The sequence below is a fragment of the Myzus persicae genome, unplaced genomic scaffold, assembly GCF_001856785.1.
Source record: "Myzus persicae strain clone G006 unplaced genomic scaffold, MPER_G0061.0, whole genome shotgun sequence".
Classification (NCBI taxonomy): domain Eukaryota; kingdom Metazoa; phylum Arthropoda; class Insecta; order Hemiptera; family Aphididae; genus Myzus; species Myzus persicae.
This window is the reverse complement of record NW_019103934.1, coordinates 715,407-732,098: the sequence shown is the minus strand read 5'-3', so window position 1 is coordinate 732,098 and position 16,692 is coordinate 715,407. Positions and strand designations below refer to the sequence as shown.

At 28.0% G+C, this 16,692-nt stretch overlaps 1 protein-coding gene across 1 annotated transcript in view; it reads left to right on the top strand.

Annotated features, from left to right (window-relative positions):
* The first annotated feature begins 14,810 nt into the window (after nucleotides 1-14,810).
* The window catches only part of LOC111036604, a 129,973-nt gene continuing 128,091 nt past the window's right edge, over nucleotides 14,811-16,692 (top strand). Inside the window, exon 1 of the mRNA XM_022318687.1 lies at nucleotides 14,811-14,874. The gene's annotated coding sequence lies outside the window, so the exon portion shown is untranslated. The remainder of the gene's footprint in view (nucleotides 14,875-16,692) is intronic.

Below are 16,692 nucleotides of genomic sequence, written 5' to 3'. Positions count from 1 at the left end.
TATTAATTTAGGTACTGATAACAATATTATAGACGAGTATACTATATATTTGAATATTTAAAACATCTTAGACTGTAAGTGCTGTTTTCACAATTTTTGTACTGTTTTTTGAATTAAATGTGAATAGTTTTGAGTTTTTCATAAGTTGTTTTCAACAAAAACAATGTGTAGGAATAAATCGCTTATGATTTAAAGGTATACTATAACACGTATTTCAGTGGTTTTTACTTTTTAGTGATACGAGCATTAGTAATAAGATAGGCGTTATATTATGCCACATTTGTAAACATAAACAAACACTGTGAAATTGCAGTTATTTGGAATGAAACTATCGAGATCAAGTAAGTACGGCTGAACTCACTTAAAGTTCTGTGGCTTGTACTTCTTATACTTTTGAAAGTACACGGTACACGCTTTACTACTTATACCGTGACGCTTTGGGAAACTATTAGCTGACAACCAGAGCATCAGAAAGAAGCTTACATTAAATACGCTAAGGATAACGTTTTAACATTGACGTGTTGTTATAAGTCGAATAAAAGCTCATACATGTACCCAAACTAAAGTAGAAACGATAATGTGGATTTTTAAAAAATCAACAATTGTTCCATAGACAACATGAACATTGCAATATTTAACGTAACTTCTACGGTTATTACAATTTTACGAACTTTTCTCATTTTCCTTCTATGTAAATTAATTGAATACGATTAAAATCGCATTACGTAGTTCATGATCATTCTACGTAATATTTTACTATCCAGCGGAACCGTCTATACAATACATTTCACATTGAATTCACGAAAGGAAAATAATAGCACTTTGTCAAAATACAGTATATACAAATTATTGAAAATATCGATTTCGGTATAATTCTATTAGGCATTATTATAAACTCATATACAAATACATTAGTGTACACCAAATAACTAAATGAATTGATTGATACTATTGAGTTAATGTTTTTTGCAAATATAAAATAGCGGAAAATGGAGAACTTGCTCAGCTGCAGTCGAGTGTACCTCGAGTAGGTAATGGATGTGTTGAATTTGAATTTAACGATCAATTATTGTAAATGAAAAACACTACTGAACGTTGATACCTGATAGTGTCCCCTCTTCTATTTATCACGGTGTTCTATAAAATAAATACTTATAATGCTGTAGGAGGTTTTGTTTTTCTATTAGGCAATAAAATGGTGGGTTGGAAAAATGTATGTTTCGACATTTATCATATTATTCAATTGATTATCATGATACTGTTATTAACTTATTAGTTATAATTCAATACCTTGGAATAGTGTTAATACTATCTCCACTATAACGATTATTTTCCAAGGACTTGCCACAATCACCTCCTCTTGGAAACGTATTCAAGTGAATCGTCAACGACAATCATCAACATTTGGCATCACCCATCTACACAGTACAAGGTTTGACACACCCTGATACCCTCACTTGCACCTCAACCGTGTAGTCTGGCAGCTTCCCTTTCTTACGTTTATAATGCATAGTCTGTTGTACGTGCCTTCCGTGATAGACTAGAGCAGCCAATACAGTTGTGCGATGGTTCGTTAAGGATTCTCTAGGACAGTGGTTCCCGATATTACCATAAAACTATGTACCAATTGCTAAGATGTATATTGGACCATATATCAATTTTTTGTTTGTGCTTATGGTTACGATGGTTCCAGACTTTCTACACACATAATTGTTTGCATTTTGTTTAAGCCCGACAATGAAGAAAACAATTATTGTTATAATTTATTTTAATTGCAAACACCATTGTGTAACAAATTGTGTAACAAATTGTCTCAACAAACTTTTATTATTTAATGCGATATTCATTTATTTAACACTTAACATATATTATTTTTGCGTATTTAACATTATTACAATTTAATTTATTATTCAATAATTTGGGCCCATGGACCCCTCTCAGAAATAACTGCTCAAAGATAAATTATTTGTATATTGGCCGATAAAATAATGAACAATATATCAACTCTGTCCCAATAGTTTTATTATTTCACAGGGTGGCAAGTAAAAAACCCTTTTTCCATTTTTAATGACTTGTCATTTTTTATCTAGGTATATCATTTTGAATATTGTAACACGGGGCAGTACGAGTTCAAAATAATTATTTTAGTTTTCTGTAGAAAGTTTCCGATGATGAACACAAAACTACGTGTACACTTTTAGATGACATCTGTAAAGTATCGAAACCCGAAAATATAACTTTTTAATTTGAAGATAAATCAAGAATAGTTCAAAGATAAAGTTGAAACTTCACTAGTTTTTGAATAACTAACTAATTTTATGTTTTTTTTTAATTTCATACATGATCTGTGTTTTGAACCCACTCCTACTGTTAACAATGGTGGTCAAAAGAATATTTGTCGACTTCAAATCAATCAAGAATTATTTAGATGAAAGCATGTCCTGTATTATCCATAACAATTTTTATAATACTTTTGAAATATAAAAAATAAAATAGGTAATTAATCCATGCATTATAATAAATAAAACTATTAACTAATTTATATGAATAAATAACAATTTTTTTTTTAATGAAAAATAAAATAACATGCATTTTTTGTTTATTTAAATTTCATTCGAAGCACTAAACTCAATTGAAATAGCATTATTAGCGCAGCTGTCGTCATTTACAAACTTAAGTTACATTTTTAATTTTATTTATTGTGATTTATAAAATACACTACGAAATGATCACTGGTATAATATTTGTACAATCTTTCTCGAATTATAAAAGAAAAATCGATGAACTTTAAATATTTTTGTGTGGTGAATGTGCAGACCATGTATACAATGCAATTCACTAATAAAATTAGGGTAAGAATGTTTATGGCATTAGAACTCAAATAAAATGCATGCAAATATGCCTGGAACATAATATGTATAATAAAAGTATGTTCTCAAATCAATCAAATATTGACATTATAAAATGTGTTTAAAAAATTATATAATTGTTCATTCAAAGTATATCAAATATTTTGTATACTAATTAATACGATTTTTAATACCTAAGTTGCTAATAACTTAAAGTTTTCTATAGTATAATACCTTTTTAGTTTTAAACAATGATATTTTTAATAATATCACGTAATATTTACCTATAACATTTACAAAAAATTACATATAACTATTTATAACTTTATTTAGTAATAAAAAATGCATTTCCCTATATTTAAAAATTAATAAAAATACATGAAAATAAAATATGAATAATTATTTATATAATTATTTATTTAGAGCAAATGGGTTTATAATAATATTTTCGGCAATGTGTATGAGTTAAAGAAAAAAAATACAGAGAAGTCATAAAAACCCTAACCCTTATAATTGATAATCATGCCCACTTATCGAATGGTTTTGTGGTAATTTCAGTTAGTTCTGTATTACGTTCATTGTGACTAAAATCCGTTATTTGTTTATTCCATGCAGGTACGCATTTTAAAATAAATCCTATGACAAAAATAAATAACTATAGGTAGTTATTATGTATAATGTAGATTGTTATATATTTTTTATAAATCCTAGTTGGAAACTGGTTTTCCTCTTTCATTCTAACCCCCCTTCATATTATTGCTGGCATGGTACTTGATTTTGTTCATTTCGAGCAAATGTAAAAATAAAAATGTAAAGAAAAAAATTTAACTTTTTCAGCCTGTCAGCCGAAGTACTTAAACAATACCTCTACCTGTTATTTTGTAATAAAAACCTGCAAAAAATCGTATTTTGTCTTCAATCCGGATTATGTACGCATTTACTCCCAAGCTTATTAATGCTATTGTGGCATTCCTAATAATAATCAGATTTTAGTTTGAAAACAATTGTTTGGTTATTTTATTTACTTTTAGGATTTATGGCTTCTATGGATTTATTTTCCACACGATGAATGATGTGCACCTATTTCCGGTGCACGCGTAATATTATTCAAAGTATTTAAGTTTTTAAACACTATCATTAAAATTGCTCATAACACTCTTATAAGTTTAAATATCATAAATACTAACATACAATAACCGAATCGCGGATAATGAGCTTTAAATTATACGTTTTATAATTGGCCATGTCAGTCCACTATTGAAGCTAACAACACAAAGTTAATCGACTAAACAAAACGTTTCTGTGTAGTACGACTTCTACGTTTGAAATATGGAAACAATATAACGATCAACGAGTATTATAGCATCTAACAATATTAATATTATAATTGGTTAAACATTTTAAATGGTTTCTCTGGTAAAGTGTTTTAAACATGTTGATGTTGTTTTATATAGTAACTATAATACTGGAAAGTACTGTTTGTGAATTATAATTTTTAAGTATTCGAAATACTTCAAGATAAATCATTATTACCAATCATATTGAGACATTAGGTACAGGTAATAGGTTTCTATAAATAATCAAAAAGTTGAACATTTTATCGTTTCATGAATAAATATTATGTCAGTGTTTCAAAGATGGATAGGTTTATAGATTTATTATGACACAAGGCTGAATACAATAAATTCAAAACGACTACACAACATTTAATAATGCCAATGGATTTGAAACAAGAAGATTTTATCAACGATTGGATTTTTTTGTGAAGTAAACAATAAACCGATTTATAGTAAATTTAATTTTTGTGCAGCTCTGCTTTTGTTCATTCCCTTAAAAATCTAAGTTAGGAACAGTTGTTAATTTTTTTTTTTTGGTTATTTTCAGTTTTGGTTTTAGATGTGTAGTTTTAAATAAATGTGTACATATTATGTTTTATGTACTTATTACTGATTTGAATGGTACTTCATTTGTAATTCATTTTTTAGAATTATGTTACCTATACTTACTTATGCATTTTAGCCATTTTTCAATACAACTAAAATTATTTGGTGATAAATATTAAAAAAAATTTGCTCTGGTTATGGCAGGGACGCCCGTTGAGAAGTAGTTCACTATTTGCAAAATTCTATTAGTGTCAATATAACAATGTTGGGGCTTTGTCTCCCACGCCCCCCCCCCCAAACCCTAAATCAGTGACATCTCTTTACATAAATGATGAGTTTGGCAAGACATATTTAAGACATACCTAGTTTTATATTTTAGTTTAGATTTATTATTTCTAGTACAAATGTGTTTACAATAATGCATCATTTATATACTAATTTATTGGAAAAATAAACTATTTTATGAATTAGCACTTAATTGTATTGATACATTAGTTTCATTTTTGTATAATATTCAAGTAGAGCTTTGGGGTTACAAGAAATGTATAGTTGTTTGTCGTAGTGCATAGATTTTTTTTAGTAGTTCATCACTAGTCAATTTTAAAATTCTAATTGACATTTTATCATTCAATTTAATTGTTTACAATGCAATTAAAATATGAATGTAATTATATAACAAAACAATAATAAATTAATATTTTGTAGGTTGTAAAAATGAATAATGATTAGTCAGACTATTCTATTAACCAGAATAAATGTTGTGTAACATCTACTTAAAAACTTGCTGCAAATTAATAGATGCGCGGTATTACCGTTATTTCTTAATAATTGTATCCACGTCAGCAGTCAGTACTAATAATGTGCGACAGGCGAGTGTTTTTCAGAATAAGTATTTTAATAAGTATTTACTATATTGGGTATTATCATGGGCATAAATTATAAATTTACAGAAAAAGAATTTTTATATTTTATTATTTATTTGAAAAATCCAAATTATTGAAATTCTCAGATGGTGCATCTAGGTCATTCTTGGTTTGCTTCATACAACAGTAACAGTGAAATAATAAATGAAATAGTATGATACTTATAAAAGCAATAATTTGTCTAAAATCTTTTTACACTTTAGTTTGGGGGTCCGCCTGATAAACGTAAGTGACTTTCCTAATGAATCTTTAGTTTCATATAATATATATATATATAGATTTATGTGCACTACATATTATTTTTGTTCGGGTTTCTGTAGTTAATAGAAGTTTAGAAGTAAGATAAATTGTGTTACATGAGATAACAACATATAGTACAGTGCCAAGTTCACTAGTCTGTTAAGTCTAAGATTTGATAAATTATTTATCAAAAAGGTCGCTTTATAATTAAATACACAAAATAATAGTGTGGCGAGTATTATTAATTATTACTTATGAAAACTCAACAATAATTTATTATAACTCAATTCGTTGTTACTTCATAACATTTCGTTACTTCCTTGCTTAATAATATTAAAAAATAAGTAAAAATTAAATGAATATACCGTGATATCGATTTATCAACAACTAAAACTGAATAAATCTTTCAAAAATGAAAAATAATTTTTTTTTTATAATCCAGTTTATTATACCTTCGAATAATAATCTTTTTCGGAGTACTTGACGTGAAGGGTCAAGTACATTTTTAAACAACCATAAAAATATATGCATGATTTATTTATTGAATAGAACTATATAAATAAATGCATTTTTATTTATTTAATTCATTTAATAGAAATTAAAAAATTCTTAAGTAGGTTACAGCTCTGCTGTACAGTTGTAGGTGTCAAGTGTACCTCGACAAAGTACTTTGTAATGAATATTGTGTTAAATACTTAAATTTCAATTCAATGATAAATCGTTGTATACAAAAAACTATTTTGAGCAGAGATGGACTATTAAACATAACATAATATAATATTACCTATTGAACTTATACGATGTATTTATATAGTAATTTATTTTACCATTTTTAATATGATATGAATATTAAATGGGCAATTATTTATGCTTAAAATTACAAAATTTACCATAAATATTTCGAAAATGTAATTGCTTATAGTAAAATATAACTAGCTACGAAAAAATGTCAAGTCCAAATAAATATATTTCTCCAGCATTTAAATTTTTATAAAAAATAATGCATTTATTTTTTTTAGAATTTTGGGTAATAGTACACACTTTTCATTGGGATAATTCAGATAATTGTATCTTTCAAGTTTTAGCTAACATACAATTCAATATAAAAATATAATAATTAAATATACAATTATCAATCATTTTTCCCATCTAATACAATTTTAACCACAATATAATTTGTGTATTTTCGTGATTTTAATCAAATTGTCAACATTAAAACTTCAAACGCTTAAAAACAAATTTCATAATGTTTTCTTTGAAATCGATGTGTAATTTATTGTGACCAAATCCTACGATATTATATGTAAAACATTTATATTTTGTTGTCAAGCCATTGATTTGGTTGAATTGAAAACAAAAATTAAAGAGCGAAGTAATGAAATTAAATATGATTTTACGCTAGTCGTGTTTAATAATATAATTTAAATATTAGGTACAACTCAAAAAAATAAAAATGTACAAATTAATATTTTGCTGTAGTATCAACTGAAAAACGTTGTCGGCTCATTTGTAATATTCATTGTGGTATTTAATATTTTGCAAAATATATGAGAATTATATAAAATCAGAACATTAAATAGCGAGCCACCGTGTGTACTAAATTATGACTGTAGGAAAATGTTTCTGCTTAAGAATAAATATTGTCTTTTAACTCAACATATTATGTTAACAATTATTTTTAAGCTAATCTTTATTTTTTTTTAATATTTAATCATTTGAAATTTAATATTTTTTATAGTATATTTGATAGTTTTAAACTACCTATTAATATTTCCTCTCTCATCCATTTTTTTTTTAAATTACCGCCTATATGTATTTAGTTTTAAATGGTATGAGTAGAATTAAATATATTAATTGTATGATTTTACTGAATGTGTAATGTACAATTATGTATACGACTTATAGTTTTTTTCTATAAAGATTTAAAAAAAAATTATTTTGGAAGTAAATTATGAATATAATAAATGTATATTATGAATATAATTATTCGTATTATCCATATAAAATTCTGTAATGTAGTATTAATTTGATTATGTAATCAAAAAAATTAAAACAAAGATACTCAAATAAAGTTTTGAGAAATTATATAGGTATTTCAAGTATCCAGTTAAACTGAAATAAATGTATTAAACAATAAGATTAGTAGCTGCTTCGAAAATATTTTCTAATTTTATAAACATTCGTAAATGCATCATCGTTTATTTTGATTTCTGGTTATTTTTAGTGGTGTTAATTTTTTTTTTTTTTGAAATCGTATTTCAATTACATAATATAGAATATGTGATTTAAAAAGTAGTATATTTAATTTAATTCTGGAAGTTTGAGAACAGTGTTAGTGTATCAGTGTTCCTATATGAAATTTAAATAAACTGTATGAAACCGTGTTTTTAAATGAAACCCGTTTATAGTATTTAAAATTGTAATACATTTATACCCAACTGTTTCATTCTACGCGATACAACAACTGTTATACGATTTCGGTGGGTTTACAGATATAACGAGCCACAGATGGCAGCAGTATGCTCCGGATAATTCGTCTACAAAATCTTCAATAATCCTGTACAAAATGTGACGGTTGATATTTAAGTACTAAAATAAGATCCACAGACCATTGTTGTACTCTGACACATTATAAATATGGTGTGACCATAGACCGTCGATTACTGTTGAGAATAGGATAGGACCGATGTAAATGCCTTAGCCGGTAACTTATATTAACGTTTGAGGTATTCGTAGTTTGTTCCGACTGATATAAATGCGTGTATAGTAAATGGATTAATAATAATTGTTTAAGTTTTTATGTCCGTGGTCCAGAAGACGTGTCACTGATTATTTCGTTTGTCTTCGAGAATTCCATATATTTTATTCTCCGCACGTTTCAGACGCACACATACCTACATATACCGCATTGTACTTACAACTCAATTAGGTAATAAACGAATTCACTTCTGTTTGTATTATTGTCTGAATATCGTACGAGTAACAGTGCCTATTCAGTTAATGCAGTTTGCCATTTAATTGCCGAACTCCGCGAATCATCAGCTCCCAGTGCAATTTGACATTATATTTCCTTGATACACTGTAAGAATGTATAGATCGCCTGATAATGCGTATTATTACATTCGAAGCACATACGTAGGTATGGAATTTTGGAAAAGTTCAGGATGAGTTATTGTGTTCTACATCTTAGCTCATTCTACATTATTTAACAAGGCAATGTATCTAGGCAAGTATTTGTGGTGATAGTAAGTTCATTCATTTTTTTTAATTTGAGCGACTTACGTTTACTTGAAATCTGGTAAAAAGTTTATTGTATTATTATTTAAAAATAGATGCGCTGTATCTCCACAAATATTTGAGACATAAGTTGAGCAAAATAGCTTTATTCGTGGAACAATAACTGTAGTATAAATTATTCAATCATTTTTTGACTGCTAAATGTTCTCAGATATGATTGTATACTTCATAGTTTATGTAAATTATATTTTCGTCATATACATAAGTATAATATATATATAATAATGTATAATGTATTTAGGTAGTATAAATATTGTAGCATGTCAATAAAATCTTAGCAACAAAAAAAAAAATTAAAATGAAATTGGCTGGATTCTCAATATTTGATGTAAAATGCATTAATTCCGGGAAATAATAAATTACTGATTTATATTAATTTTGTATTTTTTTTAAATACTTTGAAATAATATTAATTTTACGTTTTAGATTTTGAGTTTTATAGAAAATTACTCAACTAAACTCAATAAATTTGATAAACAAATTATAATTTTATAAGATATAGTCACTAATTTTTTCAAGACGCAAAATGTTTCTCTGTCCAATTAAATTACTTTTTTTGAACAAATTTTTTCATAACTTTATTGATGACTTACATCGGGTAAACGCTATTTATTATTTCGTTGATGTTATTGTAATCGATAAAGTTTACCTGAGTTGATTGTTTTTAGAACACCATAATTAAATTCCATAAAACGAAAGAATTTGTTTATATCTATGTGGACAAAATAGTGCCGACATTTAATTTGAACTATTAAAGCATATAGACTGTCATAATATGACGATGAACTTCTATGGAATTTACTGATATCAACCATGTGCAAACATATTTACTCGACTGAAAAAGATGTCTCAAGAAAAACTTCAAAGTAAATCGATTGGAAATTTGTCTATGACTACTTTTTCATATTATTTTTTTTTCTCCCTAAACGTCTGCCAAAGGGTAACCAATATTTTATTTCTGTGTTTGTGTGTACACCAAAAAAATAAAAAAATAATGTTACAAAAATAATTTATCGTTGAATCCCAGTGAGACGAAAAGTTTCGATAAAATCTGGCTGAGTTGATGGGATTCTAAAATATAGGTCCAAGTCCAACTATGTGATCACTTTGAACCATCGATAACTCATATTATTTTCATTAATACAACATATTCCCCGAAAAATCAACAATAACATATACATTTGAATAGACTGATGGAAATCTGTTCCAAAAAGGAAAACCTGTTTTATGTGTGAATAGTATTATATATAATTATATACTAAATACTTATATCAGACAAAAATTCGAAATATAAAATATTTTACTCAAAATTGTACTCTGTTGCTTATTTAATGTATACAGTTGCTGTAGGTATTATAATATTCAGGGCAGAAGACCTCATTTGCATATTTGTTTTACACAATCACAAAAATAGCAGAGTTAAAATCAAATACGTTTTATATTAAGACAAAGCTGGTTTGTAATTTTATTTTCAGGATTTTTTAGAAGAGTATTTTTTTAAAGCTTATACTATTTGATACATATTTTATTAAGCAATAATTATGTATAATTTGTTATTGTTACAAGTAACTATTGGATCATACAAAAGTACGTTTTTCTAAATAATAATTATTGCACTAAATATTTTAATATTATTATTTTTTTAGTATCAAATTAATTTTAATTTTTATCATAAAATAAAACTCACCTCGTTTAATATCGTTGTTGACCACTGGTAGATGTACTGGTTTCTCGGAAGCCTTTGAAGCTTACCTATTCATTTTCCATTTATTAATTTTATTTATAGATAATATTAATACTAAATTATGATCGATACGCATTATAATTATACAGCATACAGGTGCCCTATATATTTGCATTTCAGGTTCGGTTTGTTTCTAAATGGGTGACTACGCATTCTGCTTGACATTTTTTTTTTTTTTAAGTTATTCAATAAGCATAAGTTCCACACAAACTAAACGTTTTTATTCATCAGGTCATGCTGTGGCATATAATTAAATTATGTAGGTAACTGTTATTCTTATTTTAGTTCATTTTTTAACTATTAATATTTTTAATTTAAATAGCTACAAAAAAACCTTTTTTAGTGCATAAGTGCTTTTTCAGAGTTACAAGTATAGTGAAAGTATATTAAATTGAAAAATATAATCATCATTTTACGATAAATAGTAAGTTCCCTCTTATGCCTACAATATTTATAATTGTTTTAAGTTAAAAATGTATTTAAATTTACATAAAATGTATTATTCGTTTTCTATTCGTTCTCTACGTATATGAGTTAAGAATTTTTTTGATATCCAGGTATAAATTATTTTTTTTTTTTTTTGGGTTTTTAAATTGTTTTAAGTTAAAAATGTATTTAAATTTACATAAAATGTATTATTCGTTTTCTATTCGTTCTCTACGTATATGAGTTAAGAATTTTTTTGATATCCAGGTATAAATTATTTTTTTTTTTTTTTTGAGTTAATAATGTAATTACATTCAACAAGTGAACAAACTATAACTGATCGTAATTTTGTTTTTATTTTAATATAACCTTTGAACGTCAATAAAAAAAGGTGTGATCTATATTTATTTCACGAGTAAAATGTTTAAGTTTTTATTTATTTGAAAAAGTTTGTAAAAAAAAGTAAACTAACTATTTGCAATCAAAATTGATATGTATAATGGTCAAATAAAATTAACATTTGTTATGCAGAATTTTCTTTTATCCGTACCATTTTATCCACCCATATTCAATCCATCATCCATCGTACAGGTTATAGGTTAGTTCATACTTTCAATATTTTTTAGTTCGTATATGAACAACTTATGATGAACTATATATTAACTTTTTTACCTAAAAACAATAATTGTATTATGTATAAAAATTAAAATAGTCGACAATTTAGAATACCTATAAGGCTATAAATAACACAATAATATTCAATGTATTTTAAAAGTTATCCTGTAAAGTAGTAAATAGTAATATAAATATTCATAAAAAACTAAAATCTTTAAATCTATATATCTTCGAGTTAAAAAAATAAAATGAAATCAATATTGTCGGTGATTGGTTTTGCGTAAAAATTAGAGTTTTCCCTCATTTTTTTTTTTTGTTTTTCTCTAATATTTTCAAAAGTAGTTATAATGTTTGAACTTTGACTTTCTTACTCCATAATTACTAACTATATCCTACTCTCTACCAAAAACTATCCTTAAAGTTTAAAATCAAAAAAATTGTACCGCTCATAAAAGTGACAATAACAGGCAGAAAATATTTTTTTTTTTTTATAGAACACGCTTTATCTCGTAGTAGAATGAAAAATAAGAGAGACAATCTAAGGAGGGGTGCAATGCTGGTGTAAGGACCGAGACTTAAATTTGACGAGATTCGTGAGATTTGTATAATAAGAATGTCGTATTACACAGTGTTGATGACCTACAAGAGTATCGTCGCTGAGAGCGGTTACTTATCCTTCCAGGAAGAGTTGCCAGTTGGTTAAACGATCCTCAGCTACTAGGCCATATATCTCAATGAAGTAATACTTACTTATGTAATAAGATACGAGAGACGATGGCTATGAACATGGGCTCAAAAATATAATATATTTATATATGTATATATATATATATTGGTGTTACTTAAGGTTGGGTCGTTCTTATAACATTTTTGTTTTTTAAGCATTTGAGCATGCGTATGTTAAGATTGTTCTACTACTTAAGTATATCCTAACATATTTGATAATATATGAATATAAATTTGAATCCTGTTTTTATGTAAAAAATTGTACATGTACATGCATTTGTTCAATTACATTATTCGTCTTGAGTGCTCCTCGGTTGTACTTGTACCTTTTAGTTGATATCCTTTCGGCGTGTTTGTCTAAACTCGATATTATTGCGATGATATATGTTTTTTGATTTATACAAAGAATTAAATACCTAACACTCTTGTCTAGTGTCTTTCGTGGTTGTTTGGATATGAGTTAGGTACCCAGCTTCGTTTGTTGTAACTGCGACTATTATCGTAAGCTCCTAAAATCTCTACATGCGTGTCACAGTCAATCACTGACCGAATGTAATTTAAGTTATTAAGCACCTAAAATTGTACTTATATTCTATACTAGTTGAATTGCCCTATTTTTGCCCGTAAAAACTCCTTTTAGGTGTAAAACACTTATCGATGGGCATTTTATCGTTCGATGATTATTATTATATAATAGGAGTGTAATATTATATTGGTATATTAAGTATATATTGGTGTACGAGCATTGCATGAGATTATTTTTATCTATAAACTTCTCGGAACAATTCTTATTGTTGACCTTCGGGTAAAAATGAGAGGTCGCAGGTAGCTGGATGCTGGAAACCTGCGGGCCCGTGTTGTATAGCACAATACGTATTGGCGATGAATAATTATAATTGTTAATTACTCCACTAAAACCCAACATTTTTGAAAATCCTTTCTTATTGCACGGTGAAAATATGAGGAGAACCTCTATTCCAAATTTCAAGTTCGTACGTTGTGTAGTTATTGAATTACAGCGATCAGTGACTGAGTGGTTTTTGGATTTTATATGTATGGATAATAATAACTTAACAATAAAGATATGATTATAATAACTATAAGCTAAGTACAGCATCTATGCCATTCTGTATAACATACTGTTCTTACATTATAAATTAATATTAATTAAGCAATAATAATTATGCTTATGATTAACACAGTACCTCGACTATGAATATAATAATTAGATGCAGCTCTCAAGCTTTTCTACATCCGTGGTGGTCATATAAATGTTCAATCGATTACCAACCGAATAGAATTTAAGTTATTGAGCTTCCAAAATTATGCGTATGTTCTAAATAAATAAAAACTAGGCAACGCAATTATACTTACAGTTAAGAATAGTCTAATATTAATGATACAATAGTGTCCCAGGATTTTATACTATGTGTGTGAATAATACGACAGGGACACGAGGCGAATGAACAGAATAACAAGATGATTTGAGGTAATAATAAGAAATAATTTAACGAATTGGTATTCTGAATTCTGAAATATTTTAATGTACATGTTATATACGTCTATACGCACAGCGTTCTTTTGAACACTGAAAAGGTGTATCGTGTCGTAGACTGACGTGGACGTTGTGCATTGGCAAAAACTGTTAATGAGTAGATTTTGTATGATCCTTATGCACGATGATCTGATGTAATCCCTTCCTAATTGGTGCGTATCGATTGTAGGTAATGTTAGGGTATCACGATGGGTCTATGATTTTTTTTTATTTTACGGCGCAACGTAAGTACCGTTAATAGAGCATTTGTGCCGTTCCATGGAACGGCCGATCGTTCATGTCAAGGGTGATGAGACGTAGATATTTCAAATGCGTTGCATGTGTAGTGTATACATCTAATGTATATGTTTATGTTTATTACTCTACCACATACACGGCACAGAACGTTATGATCAATTGTATCTGTTTTTATTCAAGAAAAACAATTTAATATTACAACCGTTCCGCGGAGAATCTAATATTATCTAATCACATATCATCGATGCTTATGAATTTTCATTAATTTAACTAATCTTATACTTTTAATCATTTGAACATTCTTGTTGATTTTTTCAGAACGAATTGCAGACTGACCTCCCACACGAAAACCGAACTAACGTAAATCATGTGAAGGAAAGTAAGTTACATAATACGCCATATTTATAGATACAGACAATATACATAATATATTAATATAGCTTATACATTATTTTTCAATACATTATAAGTTTTTAAGTATTTAATAATAAGGAATCGATTGTAACGGACCACAATCACATGGAAGGACTTGATATTACATTGTGGAATCCGGTAATTAACAAGAACGGCGAAAACGTTTTAAAAGTTAGTACCATCACAGCTTACAGATATTCCACGTCAAAACTTCCTAATGGTCGTTTGTCTAAGTAGACAAGTAATCTACCTCTAACCAGTAAACTGTATGAAACTCATTGGCCCACATTACAATTCACCTAACCTATACACGTTATGCGTTGCCACGATTTCCTCGTTTTTTACATTTTCGATTTTTTATTAACTCATACGTTAAACTTCGTTTAACAGCCTTTTGATACTGAGATACTACTTATATATATTATATTATATTACACCTATGTGTTAATCAGTGTGTGTGTGTGTGTGTGTGTGTGTGTGTGTGTATATGTGTGTGTGTATGTGTGTGTGTGAGAGAGAGAGAGAGAGAGAGAGAGAGAGAGAGTGAAATGAAACACGAGAACTCAGGTGATATTAAAGTAGGGGACGTTTTGTTTTATAATGCGTCTAGTTGGGGGTGTGGAAAGGGCGGGCTCCTTTCATTTTAACATGCCATTAAGCTGTTGGCAATATGAGACGGTGATTTGGACGTGGTACAAGCAACATCAGAGCAATCAAGCCGAAAGCGGCTGATAAGACAGACGCGCTATGCTGCCATCCAAGTGGGTTAGGCGAATTAACTGTTGTTAAAGATGGTTTCGGAAAGGATACCTTCACCATGAACGAACATGATGTCGTTTTCAAACGGTGCTGATGTTTTTTGAAATATGCCGTTCGCTATAAATTCCCGTCGAAAAAAATGTAAACATCATACTCAGCTTAATTCGCTTTGCGTGTACACAATACTACAACATAGTTTGTCGCGTTATCTCAATCTTTTTTTGGCAGTATTCCACTAAGTACCTACCTTTTAAATACAGGGCGGCACAGCAACGGATAATATAAATCAATAACAAAATATTTATTATACGGTATTTTACCTCAATTATCTTTCATTATTTTCTAAAATACTTGTAACAATAAACTGTGGTTATACATAACACATTGATAACAGTTTAATGTATATTATATTTCAATCGGGAAACCCTTATTATTTTCAGCACTACTAGTAGATAATATTTTATATTGAAATACGTGTGCAATAACATTATATAATCGTAGTTATTAAGCAGACAATGGGCTGTAACATAATAACTAATAAGATACCTATGCTTATTTTATGCGTATAAGCATTTATCGAGATACTCCAGTAAATCACTTAAAGCGGGTGTTCAAGGATCAACTCCAACCTCCTCCCCCCACCAAAAAAAAAAACTAGCAAATAAATAAAATATTTCTTTCTTTGTAAAAATGTATTTCTATAAAATGCCCCTCTCCTGTGTAGTGTCATCAGTATATTAAATACACTAAATCCAAATAAAATCCCGTGTGGGTCGCTTAGAAGATAATATGTGTTATCCTTACCATTTTGTCGATTGGCATCTAAGTGTCAACGACAGGTCAGTAGATAGCTGATATTACTATATAGTGATTGCTGTAGTTAGCCATTTACTTCGTATGCGTACTGACTGTAATTTTGTTTCTGTTGGTTACGATTTCATTAAACTTTATACGTACCGTGGTAGTTTGTTAGCTATACTTGATTCCGCAAATATAATGATCCCAATTATAGTGATACAAGTAT